Source organism: Haliotis rufescens, unplaced genomic scaffold (genome assembly GCF_023055435.1).
Source record: "Haliotis rufescens isolate VD_foot unplaced genomic scaffold, xgHalRufe1.0.p SCAF_9, whole genome shotgun sequence".
NCBI classification, from domain to species: Eukaryota; Metazoa; Mollusca; class Gastropoda; order Lepetellida; family Haliotidae; genus Haliotis; species Haliotis rufescens.
The window spans coordinates 26,014,710-26,032,721 of record NW_025964383.1 but is presented as its reverse complement, the minus strand read 5'-3'; the positions used below and the strand labels follow the sequence as shown (position 1 = coordinate 26,032,721).

The window sequence follows — 18,012 nt, the reverse complement described above, 5'->3', positions numbered from 1 at the left end:
AAAACGTTATCCACTCCAATATCCAACACATAAGTATTTAGTCATATACAGTTTCTCTTTAATATACAAAATCATAAACCATCATTATTTTTCTAAGGCATTTAGAAGTGATACACATAAGGAAGAGAATATATGGATGTCAACTTCTATATAATGAGGAACCCCCCTTAACCTCATAATAAAGAAGTTGACATCCATATATTCTCTTCCTCATCATAACATTGTAGTTGAGGCCTGGGTATGATATTTCCTTGGCTGTAATATGACCTACCTTTGTACGAATTTTGGGCTTGTGGAACAACTGCAAGTTTTCCGTACAGCTCTTTCCAACTTGCACACTGCCAGTTGAGATGAAATGCTCCAACATCAACAGCACCGCAGCGATGTGATTACAGGTTGAATGTGGTCCTTTCCCTGCAGGACACTCGCAGTGGGGGTTGACTGGCTCCCCGGTCTTCTCTACCTTCAGCTTGTAATTGTATGTGACCTAGGATAGAGTGAGTGAGTATGTATGGTTATGCACAACTCTTAGCAATATTCCAGCACTTTCACGGCTGGAGACACCAGAAATGGGCTTCACATATTGAACTCTTTTAGGGAATCGAACCTGGGCCTTCAGCAAGACGAGTAAACACTTAGACCACTAGGCTACCCCCATTAACCCAAGCATAGAAGTCATGCATAAAATGTAATGTATGTGCAATTTAATTTCCCATTAATAAATTCACTTTTTATCAGTTTGTATTTTGGATAAGCATCATCTTGGAGTACAAATTTCATTATAATTTAAAAAGGTTTTCTTTTTTCTTTTGATTTTATGGTGTGTAAATATTTTACCTTGTTTTTCCAAGATGCACTGACGATGCCTCTTAAGTATACATCAGTAGATGCACGTATGTGAACACTGCATGCCAGCACCCTGTCCCCCTCAAACATCAGAGAACCTTTCTCTATGGCCTTGATATCATGTGCAGCTTGGCTGTCTCCTGCCATACGGTAGATGAAGTAACCCTCAATGGTTTATTTGGAAATGGGAGGCAGCAGTTGACGAAGGGAAGGCAGCAGCTGTTGAAATCGTGTGAGAGAGAGAGGGAGAGAGAGAGAGAGAGAGAGAGAGAGAGAGAGAGAGAGAGGGAGAGAGAGAGAGAGAGAGAGAGAGAGAGAGAGAGAGAGAGATTATTATTACCCCTTCCCTCATTTTACTTCTTTTGGGGGAAAAATATTTTCATTTTGACAAGGACATTGACATGATGGCAAACTTCCCTGTTTTATAAAATACCTAGATAAAAATATGGTAATTGCTCATGTGACAAGTTTCAGTAATCATTTCATGGACACAGAAATGTCAGTAAGCACTGCACTGTACACCTATCATAAATCATTCAGAATGTTGGTGCCCATATCATGACTAAAAGGAAGAGTAAAATATAACATTATAATATGACAAACATCTATATTTTGTGAATACAACAGGTTTCAAAGTTGTATAAACCTTCTGGGTTTTAATGTCGACTTGCAAGAATTTTGGGAAAATCTTCCGCCCGAAACACCCATCCTAAAGTAATATGTCCAATGCATTGATGCTCAATCCTTTTAAAACAAATCTTGGCGGATACGGGCGGAAGTCGTACCGAATTTTGTTGAGAACTACGAGTCAAGACACTGCTGATCATATTCATAAAAAGCCCCGCTAAACTAAAAATGTAATCGGTGTTCGAAAACAGGTGACGTCTCTGGAGTGCGGTGAATGTTAACAGACGACATAATTGAGAGGGATACACCCGACACGCCTAAAATCCGACTCGCCTAAAAAGATTTTGACCCGACTCGCCTAAATTTTTTTGGAGCGAACTACGGTCGGTTTTTGTATTAAAGAATAAGTATGTAACTATCAGAAATACATAGTAATGCATTTTATACACATAATGTACCTAAATGTTAGTGTTGTAGTCTCGGTCCCAATAGCGTAACCGACTGGGCTCTGACTGATTGAGTGAATGATGTCATGGCGTTGTTTTGATACAATCGGTGTCACTCTCGGTGACATCACATCACTGATTGATTAGTTTGGGCGATAAAAAATAAATACCAATCTATTAACGTTGCTGTTTCAAGTTGAGCGGATTACCTGAGAAAACTCAACAGAGTACTATGATAACAAATAGTTGTCACTTTACCATTATATCTGCGTTGACCAATCAAAGGCGAGAATTCTTCGACACTCCGGGGAAAAAATACAAATGCCAGTTTAGTGAACATGTGGTGGCAGGCATCTTCTTAGACTGCTCAAAGACGTATATACAATATTGTATGTACGTCCGTGGACTGCTCTAAAGCTTTCGACATGGTATGGCACGATGGGCTAATACAAAAACTTTAAAAAATAGGACTCAAAGGTCAGATAATAAACTACATCCAGGACTTCCTAAACAATCGTAAAATAACCGTGGGTATAGACCAAACTCTATCGGACCAATGTCCCCTAGAAAATGGCACTCAACAGGGCAGTATCCTCAGCCCCACCCTCTTCAATATAATGATAAACGATCTATTCGAGGGCCTATCCCTTAAAGTAAACACATCAAAACTCGCGGGTGATGGAGCCCTCTGGATCCGCACTAAAAGCATGAAAATGGCCCTAAATTTACTCCAAAAATCTCTTAATAAAATACAACAATGGGCTGACAAATGGGGCTTCTCCCTTAACTCAGAAAAAACAACAGGAATAGTATTCAAACATAAAAACATGAAACCCGCCTCCCTAATCCTCCAGCTAAACAACCATACAATCAAATTTCAAAAACAAACCAAATTCTTAGGATTTATTTTCGATGAACATCTCACCTGGGATGCTCACATCCAAAACCTAACAACTAAATGCAGTAAAGACCTAAACACCCTAAGATGCCTAACTGGCTCTAACTGGGGAGCCTCCAAAGATACCCTCCTCTCTCTCTCTACATATCACTAATTGGATCAAAACTAGAATACGGCTGTGCCATATACAACACCCTAAACAACTCTCTATCTAAAAAACTTGACTCAATACAATATTAGACTCTCAAACTAATTACACGCACCCAACATGGCTGCTCCTACACTTCACTTCAGGCCTTAACAGGAGAAATGCCACCAAGTCTACGCAGGGAACAGCTAAGCTTAAATTTCTGGGCCGCGTCCCAATCAAACCCTCTCATCCAAAACTTAATAAACCAAAACATCAGCCCCAAAAACCAAGCTCTAGCTCGTAGACACCCCTTACTTACCCCAATATCCCAAAGAATAACAAACTACCTAAATGAACACCAAATTAAAAATCTTAAACAAAACTGCAAACAAACAAATATCTTCACCCCTAAACTTAAAATACCCAAAATAGACACAACACTAGCTAGCCAAATAAATAAACAAACCGACCCAAACATAGCTAAAACCACCACACTAGCATACATACACGAAAATTGGCCAAATTGGTGTCACATTTACACGGACGGATCCTCAGATCCGACCTCCAAACACACAGGTTTCGGAGTCCATACCACACAACCAGCTAAAACCACACAATCCTTCCGACTCCCAAACAACCAATCAATATTCACGGCAGAACTAATGGGCATGGCCTCAGCCCTCCATAATCAAGAATCCAAAAACCACAAAAAAAAGCCTAATACTTACCGACTCCCTAAGTGGACTGCAAGCCCTCCAAAACATAAATACCAAAAACCTACCTAAATTAATAAATCAAATACTTAAAAGCTCCAACGACCTAACTAAGGCAGGCAAACAAATAACCTTCTTGTGGATACCCGCCCACGTAGGAATATACGGTAATGAAAACGCCGATAAAGCAGCTAAACTATCCCTCAAAATCCCAGAAATAAGCTTAAACTTACCAATCTCAAAATCAGAAATTAAAAGCGTAAACAATAAAAAAATCACCAAGAAATGGCATAACCTATATCTAAACTCAAATAGCCAAATCAAAAAAGTGTTCAGCAAACCACTAACCAAACCAAAAATTCTCCATCCATCAAAAAAAATCGACAGAGTAATCACTAAACTCCAAACAGGACACACCAACCTAAATAACCACCTACAAAAAATAAAAAACACACTACCATTAACTGCCCACACTGCAAACAACTAGAAACCCCAGAACACGCACTCATCCACTGCACACACTACCTAACACATCGAACCGCATTACAAACCACCCTCAATCTAAACAAGGCTCTCACTCTAGAAGCAATACTAAACCCACAAAATAAACTAGAAAACTTCAAGGCCTTAGGCGTATTCTTAATCAAAACGGAACTAATAAAACGCATCTAAAAACACAATAATCTACCAAATCAAAATCACATAAACAAACAAACATCCACCATACCCAGCTCCCTTAGTTCACCTCCCCAACCCCATCGGCATCTATTCCAAATCTCAAAATTCCCAAATTCTATATAAGCAACCCCTAAAGCCCCCTCTTCGGTTGCACACACCACTTTCGCCCCTTTCGGAAACACATTAAATGGCCTGGCCGGGCCCGTGTGCGAAATACGCATCAGTCGGAAAGCGCACGTTAAATCTCCAAAGTAAGTACATGTAAGTAAGTAAGTAACATGTGGTGTTGTGTTATCTTCAGGATATGAATTATGGATTTATTATTTGATGGATATAACGAACCCATGAGGTATGTAAAGACTTAAGTGATTTTTTAATGTATGTTTTTAGGATGTAAATATGACAGAAGACAAATTCTATGGATGATACGTTTTTTGTTTTTTTTATTATTTCCATACATGTGTATGAATATACTAGTAATTGTGATCATAAGGCCTAACCTAAGTTATATTTGCCAAACGCATACCAAAATATTATATATATTTTTTAGGCGAGTCGGGTCAGATTTTTTTAGGCGAGTCGGATTTAAGGCCAGTTGCAACTCAATGGAGACTGCGCCTTTTATCAAGGATTTATATAATCTGAGACCGGGGGCCACAGTTAGTACTTTGGTTATAGGTAACTATACAGTAGGTCATGGTTTAATGGAAGGCAACAACTGAAATATATCGATAGTTGATTTTGTCAGTCACAGTAGGCCTGACAGTGACAGAGATGGCGCTTATTTGACAGCCTAGTAGAAATTGCGGTGCATATCGCAGATTTAAAATGTAAGCATACTTGATAACTAAAAAAATGGGTTACATACCTCTCGATCAGTTCAAGTTTCCTTCCAGCTGTCGAAGCTTTTCGTTGAAAAAGCGCACATTTGAGTTTTGGCACGGACCATTGCAAGTACTGGCTGGCCATGTTTACATAGACTTGGCTACGGCTCTACTTGAAATTCGCGCTAAATGATTCGCAGCGCATTCTAATCGCGGAACCGTCACAGAGTGTGACTAGTACACGCACGCCCCTGGTGCTTTACGGGTGGCGCAGCACAGGTCGCGAACTACTCGAGATTTCTGGGATATCCGGGTACCGCGGGAAAAAAAAAACAATAACAAAGGCAACAACCAGTCCGGGGGGATTGCGTTAGATTAGTGCCCCTTTAACCTGCTATCTATGTATGCAGGAGATACAAACACAATGGTGACGGGAATCAACTCTAAACCTGCTATCTATGTATGCAGGAGATACAAACACAATGGTGACGGGAATCAACTCTAAACCTGCTATCTATGTATGCAGGAGATACAAACACAATGGTGACCTCAGTCAACTATTAACCTGATATTTATGTATGCAGGAGATACAAGCACGATGTTGACGGGAATTAACACTTAACCAACTGTCTATGTATGCAGGAGATACAAACACAATGGTGACGGGAATAAACACTTAACCTGCTATCTATGTATGCAGGAGATACAAACACAATGGTGACGGGAATCAACTCTTAACCTGCTATCTATGTATGAAGGAGATACAAACACAATGGTGACGGGAATAAACACTTAACCTGCTATCTATGTATGCAGGAGATACAAACACAATGGTGACGGGAATCAACTCTAAACCTGCTGTCTACGTAATAAGGAACAATGGTGACGAGAATCAACTCTAAACCTGCTGTCTACGCTAAAAGGAACAATGGTGACGGGAATCAACACTAAACCTGCTGTCTACGTAATAAGGAACAATGGTGACGAGAATCAACTCTAAACCTGCTGTCTACGTAAAAAGGAACAATGGTGACGAGAATCAACTCTAAACCTGCTGTCTACGAAAAAGGAACAATGGTGACGAGAATCAACTCTAAACCTGCTGTCTACGTAAAAAGGAAAAATGGTGACGAGAATCAACTCTAAGCCTGCTGTCTAAGTAATAAGGAACAATGGTGACGAGAATCAACTCTAAGCCTGCTGTCTAAGTAATAAGGAACAATGGTGACGAGAATCAACTCTAAACCTGCTGTCTACGTAAAAAGGAACGATGGTGACGAGAATCAACTCTAAGCCTGCTGTCTACGTAAAAAGGAACGATGGTGACGAGAATCAACTCTAAACCTGCTGTCTACGTAAAATGGAACGATGGTGACGAGAATCAACTCTAAGCCTGCTGTCTACGTAAAAAGGAACAATGGTGACGAGAATCAACTCTAAGCCTGCTGTCTACGTTAAAAGGAACAATGGTGACGGGAATCAACTCTAAACCTGCTGTCTACGTAAAAAGGAAAAATGGTGACGAGAATCAACTCTAAACCTGCTATCTACGTAAAAAGGAACAATGGTGACGGGAATCAACTCTGAACCTGCTGTCTACGTAATAAGGAACAATGGTGACGGGAATCAACTCTGAACCTGCTGTCTACGATAAAGGAACAATGGTGACGGGAATCAACTCTGAACCTGCTGTCTACGTAATAAGGAACAATGGTGACGGGAATCAACTCTGAACCTGCTGTCTACGATAAAGGAACAATGGTGACGACAATCAACTCTAAACCTGCTATCTACGTAAAAAGGAACAATGGTGACGGGAATCAACTCTGAACCTGCTGTCTAAGTAAAAAGGAACAATGGTGACGAGAATCTCTCCTTACACTAAGTTGCTGTACTATATATTGATTTTACCAGGATTTGGGGATTGCCGTTTTGTAGCAACCGTTGTCGTGGTAGCAGGTGATGTCGTAGGCGTTGTTGAAGTAGTTGGTTTAGTCGGTGTGGTTGGTGCAGCTGTGGTGGGTGTAGTAAAAGTCGTCTCACCATTACAAGTTAAGGTCATATCGGAACCTGAAATATTTAACTCTCATCAACAGCACGTCACGAGAGGCGTGTTCAGTGTAACTACAAAATTTGTAATGCTCTGAACTCTGACATATACACCTATAACCTGACAACAGTCGTTTCAATAATGGTTCATTCAGGCCTATATTCATCTCTCTCTCTCTCTCTCTCTCTCTCTCTCTCTCTCTCTCTCTCTCTCTCTCTCTCTCTCTCTCAATAATTACCTTCTGCATACAGATACAACCACAAAAAATAAAGCATCTTTGGAATCCACATCTGTAAGTTTCAACGTCACGTCACCAGTTGCTGAAGCGCCGGAATAGATTTCCTTCAGTCCAACAATACCTCCCACGACTGAGTCATATAAGGTAGGGTCCTCCTCCTTTGTGTTAGTGACACTAATGACCTTGGTGTCACCTATGTTGAGAGAACGCCCACATCCACCACTGCCAGAACAAAGTCGTAGATCAATCACTGCAACTTGCAGTACTTTATTGGCCGCAAACATAAGCTTGCAGGAGCAGTTAAAGCCTGTAGATTCAGGATAGTAGTCTGGATAATGTTTTGATGCAAGAAACAGTCCTTTACCGTTTTTTTGTCCCTTTCTCACACATTCTTTGAATTGAAGGATCTGCATATAAGAAAAACCTATGGTAAAAACCTATGTCCTGAATAATTTTGGCTTTCCTTCCAACTTAAGTTAGTGAGTGAGTGACTATGGGTTTAAACCGCTTTTAGCAATATTCCAGCAATATCAAGGCGGGGGACACCAGAAATGGGCTTCGCACATTGTACCCATGTCGGGAATCGAGCCCGGATGTTCAGCGTGACGATCGAACGCTTTAACCACAAGGCTACCCAACTGGACCTTTCAATTTAGGCTATCATGGTGTGATATTACTGTAATTTAACAAGAATTACAAAATGCATATACAAACAGCATCTGATTATACAACTCAGTGTCATACAATGTCTGATTCGTATTTCAACTTCCGGAATCCGACCATTGAAATCCTCGTTTGAAAAAAGGAAGGGAAACTCAGCCATTTCCTCGCTAATTGAAAATTGTTACTGTGCATCCTTATAAATAATTGTCAAAGTTCATTCTTAAGCAAAGAAATGGTGTTGTTATTTTATATATAGCACACTGTCATGAATACATACGAGATCAGTCGAAGTATCTTTGGAGCTCAAAAAGAGGTGACTCTCGAAAGTAGGTTGCTATGCAAGGCAACGTGGTGTGTATGAACATTTATGTACATAACATTACAGAATTTTAAATAAAGGTTACGGCCATAACAAAGTGTATGCATTTCCAAAATGCCATGTAGATGTATGCATATCAGTGGTCAGCGTTTAACTATTGATTATTTCTTATACAGACTTACATGGTACACACATGTACTCTGTCGTCACGTACTGTGTTGTCAGCACTGTTGTCAGTCCTTGTTGATATGGACAGTTCATATTGGGTTTATAGGCATACACAGGGTGCCACGGTGCTCTCTGACCCGTGCAATAGGTCTTCCCCGAACACAGATCTCTTATCTTGTCAAAGTCCTTAATACTGGTAAAATTGCAGTCAGTGGGATTCACATCACAACAAACTTTGGGGTATGTATTCTGGCCTGTGCAATTGTTAGCTGATGAAAACGCAGGGTCTTTAAGGGAAAATGTGTTTCTAATTGGTGCAAACCAATCCTTGCCGCACTGCACGTCATAGGTGTCTTGAAAACACAGGGGTTTCTTGTAGACTTGGATAGCTGACCCATTCATGTGCACCAGCTTCAACTCTGAAACAAATGTACATGTATGTTTAGGTAGCTTTGAAGATGGTGTGCATCTGTGAGGCAAATACCCAACTATAACTTGATGGTTGATGAACCAGGTACCATACAAACATGCTGTTGACAACATGTGAACATTAATGACAAAAACATTCAAGATTGTCTTTGATAAACATTTTTGCTGTTTGTTTCATTTGTAACAGAAACATGGACAATCATATGTACATAGGAAAGGATCTGGGAGACATCAATACTCCCTTTTATTACGGTAGGGACATGAAGGTTCAGTTCAGTCTGACAGTTCAGATCACAGATCAGCTTGTTTTGCACACACACTCAATAATTTATTACATAAATGTTTTAGGCACAATATCACAATGTGCGTGAGGATGTAGCGTCGGCAATCAGCGGTGTCAAGTGCTAGTCACTATCCCAAACCATTATTGACAAAACACGTCGTTGAGTATCAATAACGATATTGGGGGCTGCATCACCTGGAACGGGTGTTGGCTCTTTGTGGCTGATCATGTGGGGAGGTAGCACTAATGGTAAAATATGATTTATCTGATAAACAATACCGCGTCCAAGATGGCAACGCGTCTGTGCATCGGACCCGTCTCGCGGAGACATTCAGATATGGCCAGCTGAGCTACCCGTTTTGACTATTATTAAACATACGTGGGATAAACATTGAAAACATAAATTTCTGGAAACAGGCCTCAACATGTACCCCAAATGAACTTTTTCAAGACGTTCACGATGTACAGACTGAATCTAGGGTAGAAATTGTTACGTAAGAAGTCTCTTGTGGTACATACACAACTGAGTACAGATGAATTCCTAGCAAGCGTCACCTGACAACATATTGAGGCAACATTTTGCGTTTCAATGCCTGAATGAGGAGTTTGAATATGTACACGCCCCTTGATCACTTCCGCCATTTTGAAAAATAAAAAAATACTTAAATTACCAGGCTAGCATGTCGTGCCTTGGATTGATCGCCACAGACAAGAGGCGTTCAACAAGTTGGTAATCAGTGTGTTTCGTAATGAAGCCAGTATTAAAGGATGTAAGCATAAACTGACATGCTAAAACTTTAAATAAAGCTTGCCCAACTGTACCCCCTGCGTACATGTGCATAACATAAGTAACCCGAGAAAGATATGGCTTACCTGAAGATGCTGGTGTCACAACTGTTGCCCAAATCAATGTGACAAGCAGTGAAACTATCCTCATCTTGATGTATCAAATACAGAATAATGGTGTTGGCACAATACCACATATACCGTGAAGTCATACAGAAAATATTTAATTTCACCAGACAACCTTTGGAAGACTGTCTCGCTATCTGTTGTGTCATGATAGCATGATATAATTCACACACAGTCATTTGTAATCTTGTGCCGCTTGATATGTTATCTAAGGGGTCAAATATTCACGAAAGGATAATGCATGAGCATTGCATTTCTAGGAAGTATAAACTAGAATTATAATATCTCATAGTCATATATATGTAATGTTGTTATGTGCTAATTATTTACAGCTTCATTGGGTCATAATTTATACGTATATGTAGAATAAGTGGTTTACCATGTGTTTGATGATACATTGTTACCAGTGATATTTATACCAAGCCTGTGATATCTGTATAGAATGTTTCGATACACGCCGTGTAAGGCCTCGTTCTGCATGTGTACTCGTACCACTTGTCGGCATGTTTTACGCTGAGGATTGTGCCACGTTTATTATCTCTCTGTTGAATTATAGAAACTGGGTTACATTCGGCAAGACAAAGAATCAAGTGCATTTGATAAGATAAGGCCACTTGCACATTAGCTCCAGGGTTAAGTTTGATTGTGTGAAAACAGTGAATGACTCCACGAATGACATACAAATGCAGATAGTTTGTTGGAAAGTTAGGTATAATTCATTAATATAGTGAGTGAGTGAGTATGGTTTTACGCCGCTTTTAGCAATATTCCAGCAATATCACGGCGGGGGACACCAGAAATGGGCTTCACACATTGTACCCATGTCGGGAATCGAACCCGGGTCTTCAGCGTGACGAGCGAACGCTTTAACCACTAGGCTACCCGACCGCTCCTCATTAATATAGAAAACATCGATTAACATTACTTTCGTGAGTGAGTATTTTTTACGCCGCTTTAGCAATATCCCAGCAATATCACGGCGTGGGGCACCAGAAATGGGCTTCACACATTGTACCCATGTGGGGAATCGAACCCAGGTCTTCGACATGACGAACGAACACTTTAACCACTGGGCTACCCGACCGCCCCTTTCCGACTTTCAGTTTGTAGCTAAGTATGCCACACCAACCTCTGCAGTTCACCACTGAGTAGTGAGTGAGTGAGTTTGGTTTTACGCCGCTTTTAGCAATATTCCAGCAATATCCCGGCGGGGGACACCAGAAATGGGCTTCACACATTGTACCCATGTCGGGAATCGAACCCGGGTCTTCGGCGTGAAGAGCGAACGCTTTAACCACTAGGCTACCCGACCGCCCCTCACCACTGAGTAAGACATTGAGTACAACAATGTGGGTCTTACACGCAGCTGGTGATTTCATATCACAGTGGTGTATGCATTTTCTCGGTATTTAGCTGTAGGGAGGCACTGATGAGCATATTCTCGTGTCATCGTATCCGTTTTGCATGGATCGTTGCTCATAATGTCAATCATCAATTTTCATCAGACCGCCATCATATACCTGGAATGAGATATTGCTGAGTGCGGCGTCAAACAACAAATAAACTATTACAATGACATCATCAGTTATCTCTTCACTGACAACATAGTACATTTATTAATTGTAATTATATTGTCATGTGTGAGCGTCAGTGTCTAATAATTGTAAAAAAACGTATATTTGTTTCATGTATATGTTTCTGTTTCGAATTAAAAGCCAGAAGTAATGCAGGTCGAAGACATTTTACATTTGTAAAATCCCACAAGCAGGAGTATGATACTGACCAATCAAGTATCAGTAACATGAACCAATTGTCAGCGAATCCTGACCCGAAGAGGGGACGCAACGGTATTGTGTTTGTCAGTCAGTTATATTCAAGCTAAATAACGGCGGTCTGTAAACCACCAATGCCATTCTGTCTTGTAAGGGTTTTCCTTTCCCGGAATAAGCGCCTGTACATGTCCCGGTGTCCAGGATATTCTTTTATTATGTAACACTGCAGTTAGGGACAGTGTATAGAATGTTTAGAGCAGCCAGGCTACAGTTAAACTATATTCACCACATTATTTTCTGAACTTTTTGTGAACTCAAAACCTTTCCAAACTTCCAGTTTTGGAAGTGATCGTGACATTGAAAAGCGTCTTGTGGCTTGAGTGTGTCTTCCTTGTCCTGTGACCTCGGTTCCTGTATCCCCACATGCAGATGCCAGTACGTGAGATAGGGCGACTTTCTGTGCGTCGGATATCGGCCTCTCGCTGTAAAACAATAGTCTACAAACTGATAGAGTTTCCCATTAATGTTACAGAGTGAGCAAAGAGCAACACCAGTCAATGTTCATGTCGGTTATCGGTTAATATCTCGGGTTGAAAGACGCATGGCATAATGAAACTCAGTACATGTCAACGTCAATACTCCAACCAAAATGTGTTGTCAAATCTGTTTCACTTACATGTCATGTCACAGAAGACTAGATTCAGGTATTCTAGTGGCGGCGTGAGCGATTTGTTCGGCTTGGCGCCTTAAACGCCACTCTCTGCACAGGTGTTTGACTATGGTTTGAAGTTCCGGCCAACCGGTTTCTTCACGTACACTTTCCCATCTTTGGGCTTGGCTCGCGGAGTTAGCCAATCTCGAGGTCTTAATGTTCACAAAATATCAGGAAAATCCTCAGGAATATTCAAGCTGTTATTAATGTCCCTCACCTTTTGTCATTTGATATTTGTTCTGTTGATCCGTCGTACCATTGTACGCATTTTCTTTCGGGTTATGTTCTCTCCAAACACAGTAGGGGATATTCGAAAATATGAAATGAATTACAAAGGAGTACAGAGGAGTGAGTGAGTGAGTGAGTATGGGTTTACGCCGCTTTTAGCAATATTCAGCAATATCACGGTGGGGACACCAGAATTGGGTTCACACATTGTATCAATGTCGGGAATCGAACACGGCTCTTGGGCGTGACGAGCGAACCTTTTAACCACCAAGCTACCCGACCGCCCCAAGAAAAAAGGAAGGGCTATCAACAGAACATGTTGGCGGTGTTTCGTATGATGCAAAGAACCAAGAAAGACGACAATGGTGTGTGGTCAAAAATAATCAATGATGAATCATGCTCCGACGATTTGTCAAACATTCGTATATACGTGTGGCATGGTCTGAATTAATCTCCAAATGACAATTTGAGGGAGTCTTTCCTATATCTACAGTAAATCTGTCATGGCATGCGCAGTCTTTTTGAGTTTTGTTGAAGCCATGCACATGTTGAACATCTAATGTTAAAAGGACACGTGAGTGATATGTTCAGTAGAGGAGCCTGAAGGGACTTAAACGGAAAGACAAAGAACCAAACATAACCTCATTTTGAGGATGGTTTGCCCTCAATTATTTTTTTAACACTGAAAACATTTGTGTTCATTATCAATAGCAATAGTATTCAACTATATTTCTCCAATGTATTAATACTACTTAGGTTAAGGTAAGGACTGCCCGAGTCTTTCCTGTATCTATGTTTCATATATCTACAGTTAATCTGTCATGGCATGGAATAAGGGAGAGGGTCCTTAACATTGTGGAGTCGTACATAAATTGGTGACATAAGAAATCCATTTCTTTACTGAACCCTTTTTTCATGAAAATTCATCTGAAAACAGACTCCACTTTACAGAAAATGTTGTGTTATCCCAGTTGAGTGTGATGAGCATTATACACTGGACATGTCCTCTTGTGTGTGCACAGCCCCGAGGGGTAGGTGTAAACGGCGAATCGCGGCTCCTTAGACGACTGGGCCACCCGTGCCCCCTACCACAATAGGTAAAGATGAATTATGTATGTTGTGATTCCTTTCAATACACATCGCAATATGAACTGATCAGTATTGCAAAGATTGTGATGGGTGCATTGGAGTTCTTCTCATTCTGCACATGAATGAAGTGTTCACTTACTATGTCATTAGATTCATTTTTAAAAAAACTCATCTCCATCACCACCTGACGTAGCTGATTTGATCATGGCAGTGTATTAACTGACAGCTCCCTAAAAATAAAGATAAAATCCGGAAATCCAATTTTCATCACACCTTCCACAATACAGAAACAGCGAGAATTGCAAGGTCCAGCATTCACATATGAGGATGAGGTATATCTGATGTATGGGGAGAGGTTATTGATATAAAGGCCATTAGCTTTTTATTTCTTGGACCACAGCTTTATGTAGTCCAAGTCACAAGTCGGAGGAGGGAAGAAAAAAAACCATAAAAAGTTGACAGCTCTTTTTAAAAGAAAATTAATGGAGCACGGAATGTTTATTAAAAAATAGTGCCGGTAGGTGGGAGGGGTTGGGGGAAGGTAAATAAGAAAAATATACGTGAAGTTATCATCTTTAGGGTTATCGTCTGCTGGAAGCTTTGTGTTATTGTCGTTTTCTCTCTGAAGACAAAGGGAGTTAATTTCGGAAAAGTCCATGCATCAAGACTAAGGGACATAACTCTAGATTTATTATGCAAGGAATTACGCTACGGCTCGTCGACAGAACGATTTGGCGAAATATTAATGTTAAATTGAGCATCAAACGTCTTATAGATAATGTTTTTCAAACAACGAGTAATCTAAAAATAATTTCGCGCGTATGACGTGGCGGGAAAAAAACTACGTGTAAAATAGAAATTACGGTCGACTGATCCCTCATCAAACAAATTAAAAAATAATGGCCCATGGTTGAATTAAAAAACATTCTTTCATTATTTGGAGAAAAAATGCTCTGTTCCAAAACAATTCACCAGAGATTTTGTTCAAAGGTGAACGTTCTTTACACCGTGTCTAATTGATTGTCTCCACAACCCTCTACATCCCCGTACCCCCTACATCCCCGTCCCCCTACATCCCCGTACCCCCCACATCCCCAACTCCCTACATCCCCGTACCCCCTACATCCCCACCCCCCTACATCCCCGTACCCCCTACATCCCCACCCCCCTACATCCCCGTACCCCCTACATCCCCGTCCCCCTACATCCCCGTCCCCCTACATCCCCGTACCCCTACATCCCCGTCCCCCTACATCCCCGTCCCCCTACATCCCCGTACCCCTACATCCCCGTCCTCCTTCATCCCCGTCCCCCTACATCCCCGTACCCCCTACCCCCTACATCCCCGTACCCCCTACATCCCCGTACCCCCTACATCCCCGTACCCCCCTACATCCCCACCCCCCTACATCCCCGTCCCCCTACATCCCCGTACCCCCTACATCCCCGTACCCCCTACCCCCTACATCCCCGTACCCCCTACATCCCCGTCCCCCTACATCCCCGTACCCCAACATCCCCGTACCTCTACATCCCCAACCCCTACATCCCCAACCCCCTACATCCCCGTACCCCCTATATCCCCAACCCCCTTCATCCCCGTACCCCTACATCCTCGTCCCCCTACATCCCCGTACCCCCTACATCCCCAACCCCCTACATCCCCGTACCCCCTATATCCCCGTACCCCTACATCCCCGTACCCCCTACATCCCCAACCCCCTACATCCCCAACCCCCTACATCCCCGTACCCCCTACAACCCCGTACCCCCTACATCCACAACCCCTACATTACCGTACCCCCATACTTTGTTAAAACACAGGACCATGTAACTAATAATAACAATAAAAAAACTCGCAAAAGAAAATCATAGACGATGCCTAAATATATAACAATTACCAATAACCATGCTTGGTGATTAAAATGAGCTATTTATCTTGTTATCAACGTACATTCTACCTCAATAAAGTATCTCCATGCAGCTTGGTTCTTGTTTGGGTTAATCCATTCACAGGACCATGTAACTAATAAGAAGAAGGAGCAAGGGTGCTCAAGAGCACAACATCCCCCGCATGAATTTTTTTAACGAGTTTATATTTTCTTTGTATTTTATGAAATAACAACAGTAGATAGCACTGCATTTGAAACAAATTGTGCAGAACATTTTGTTTGGAGTAATCCAGTCTGAATGCTAATGCCATAAGGATGCACCTCACCCACAAAAGCCTTATACAAGGAAACTAACTATAGTTATAGTTATAGTTAGATATTGTGATATTCTCTGGAAACTGGAGGAGTAGATTCCATGAAGCTTCGTAAAACAGGGGCAGTAACTCTGTCAAAATTTGTCGAAATGAAACGGGACTGCGATATGCGCATCATCAACATGTCGACATCTTGTGTGTAGAGTGTCAGGGATATTCTGTAAAAGCTGGATGAGTTGATTTCACAAGCTTAGTACCCTCTGTGGGACGGACAGACAGACGGACGGACTGCGCCACGACATAATCCCCCTTCGGCCATTCTGGCCCGGCGGGGGATAAAAACGCAACAACAACAACAACGAAAAAAAATTCGTTTATGATTTTATTTGCGAGGGTTTGTTTTTTTATTTTTTATTGTTATTAATATTAGTTACATGGTCCTGTGATCCGTTTAATGAAGACGATAACAGGTGAGGAAATAGTCGTGCACTGAACTGTGAACTTTATTGTTATAAGCTGTAGGGGTTATTGGATGTATGGGGTTTTGGGAGGATACTCTATGCTTATAATGTGGTGGTTTTGCTACCAATAAACACAATCTTGCAAATAAGTAATTTTCCAGTTTTGCCCTTTAGCGTTTTCTGCCCTTGGTGACACGTGACCGCAGATATGACAACTCGGAAACAGAGCTGTCACATTGTCGAGATCGCTTGTCGACAGACGATATTGTTTATTTACGTTCGGAAATTGGTATATACGATGTATTTAATTACTTGACGTCGTTCAGGCCCGATTACGACAGGAAAAAGCTACAAATAAACACAATCTTGCAAATTGGGAGGAGGCAATTGGCTGATGAGGCCAGTCATGTGGACTTACATTTCGTCCCCGAAAAGAAAATTATTTTAAAATATATATTTACAAAATTAAAATTAAAATCCAAAGTTGTTATCCATAAATTATACAGGTAGGGTTTGATAAAAATAAGTTGCATCCATCAATCATTTATAAAAAATTACAATGTTGAGTTTTTAAATAGGAGACTTTCACAAATGAGGTAATGCTATATTTATGTATCATGGCATTTAAAAGGTTTGCAAACAATTTGTCCTTGATCTTTCACAAAAATAAACCACAGTCTACCCCACTGCAGACCCTGACCATGATTTGTGTACCTAGTTGTGAACGCTAATTTGGTAAGTGGTTCTGCTAGCCTTCAATGTCAGCAAATCAAATGACATAAACATCACTTGAACATTCAAAGGATACCTCTCAAGTGTTAACACTCTTACAAGTACATACGGTCATAACGAACTCAGTGGGGCGTCTTGTTCGTTATAACCGTAGTTCGTTATAAGCATATACACAGCAAATGGACGGGACCAAAAACAGTTAATTATATCCGTCAGTTCGTTATATGCGTGTTCGTTATAAACGTAGTACCGTATAGTGTTTACCATACGGGTGGGCATGAGGTAGAAAGGTGGGTATTCAACTGATTTCAACCCTAGTTCCAGCATTGTCTTTTTTTCATTTTCTTATATTATACAAAGTTTGGCAAGAAGGCTTTATTTTTCATAAAAATGCGCAGTCCGTGTGAGTTTTGTTGAAGCCATGCACATGTTGAACATGTAATGTTAAAAGGACACGTCAGTGATATGTTCAGTAGAGGAGCCTGAAGAGACTTGAACGGAAAGAAAAAGAACCATAACATAACCTCATTTAGGGGACGGTTTGCACTCAATTATTTTTTAACACTGAAAACATTTGTATGCATTATC

At 41.0% G+C, this 18,012-nt stretch overlaps 1 long non-coding RNA gene across 2 annotated transcripts; it reads right to left on the bottom strand.

The window, feature by feature from the left end:
- Positions 1–5,416: 5,416 nt before the first annotated feature.
- LOC124130919 lies at positions 5,417–10,352 on the bottom strand. Of its 2 annotated transcripts, XR_007219532.1 has the most exons (5): positions 10,186–10,352; positions 8,615–9,019; positions 7,451–7,857; positions 5,943–7,232; positions 5,417–5,710 (listed from the first exon to the last, which is right to left on the bottom strand). It is a non-coding gene; the product is annotated as an uncharacterized LOC124130919 (long non-coding RNA). The 2 variants fall into 2 exon arrangements; XR_007219531.1 differs by having other exon boundaries at positions 5,417–7,232.
- Positions 10,353–18,012: the final 7,660 nt, after the last annotated feature.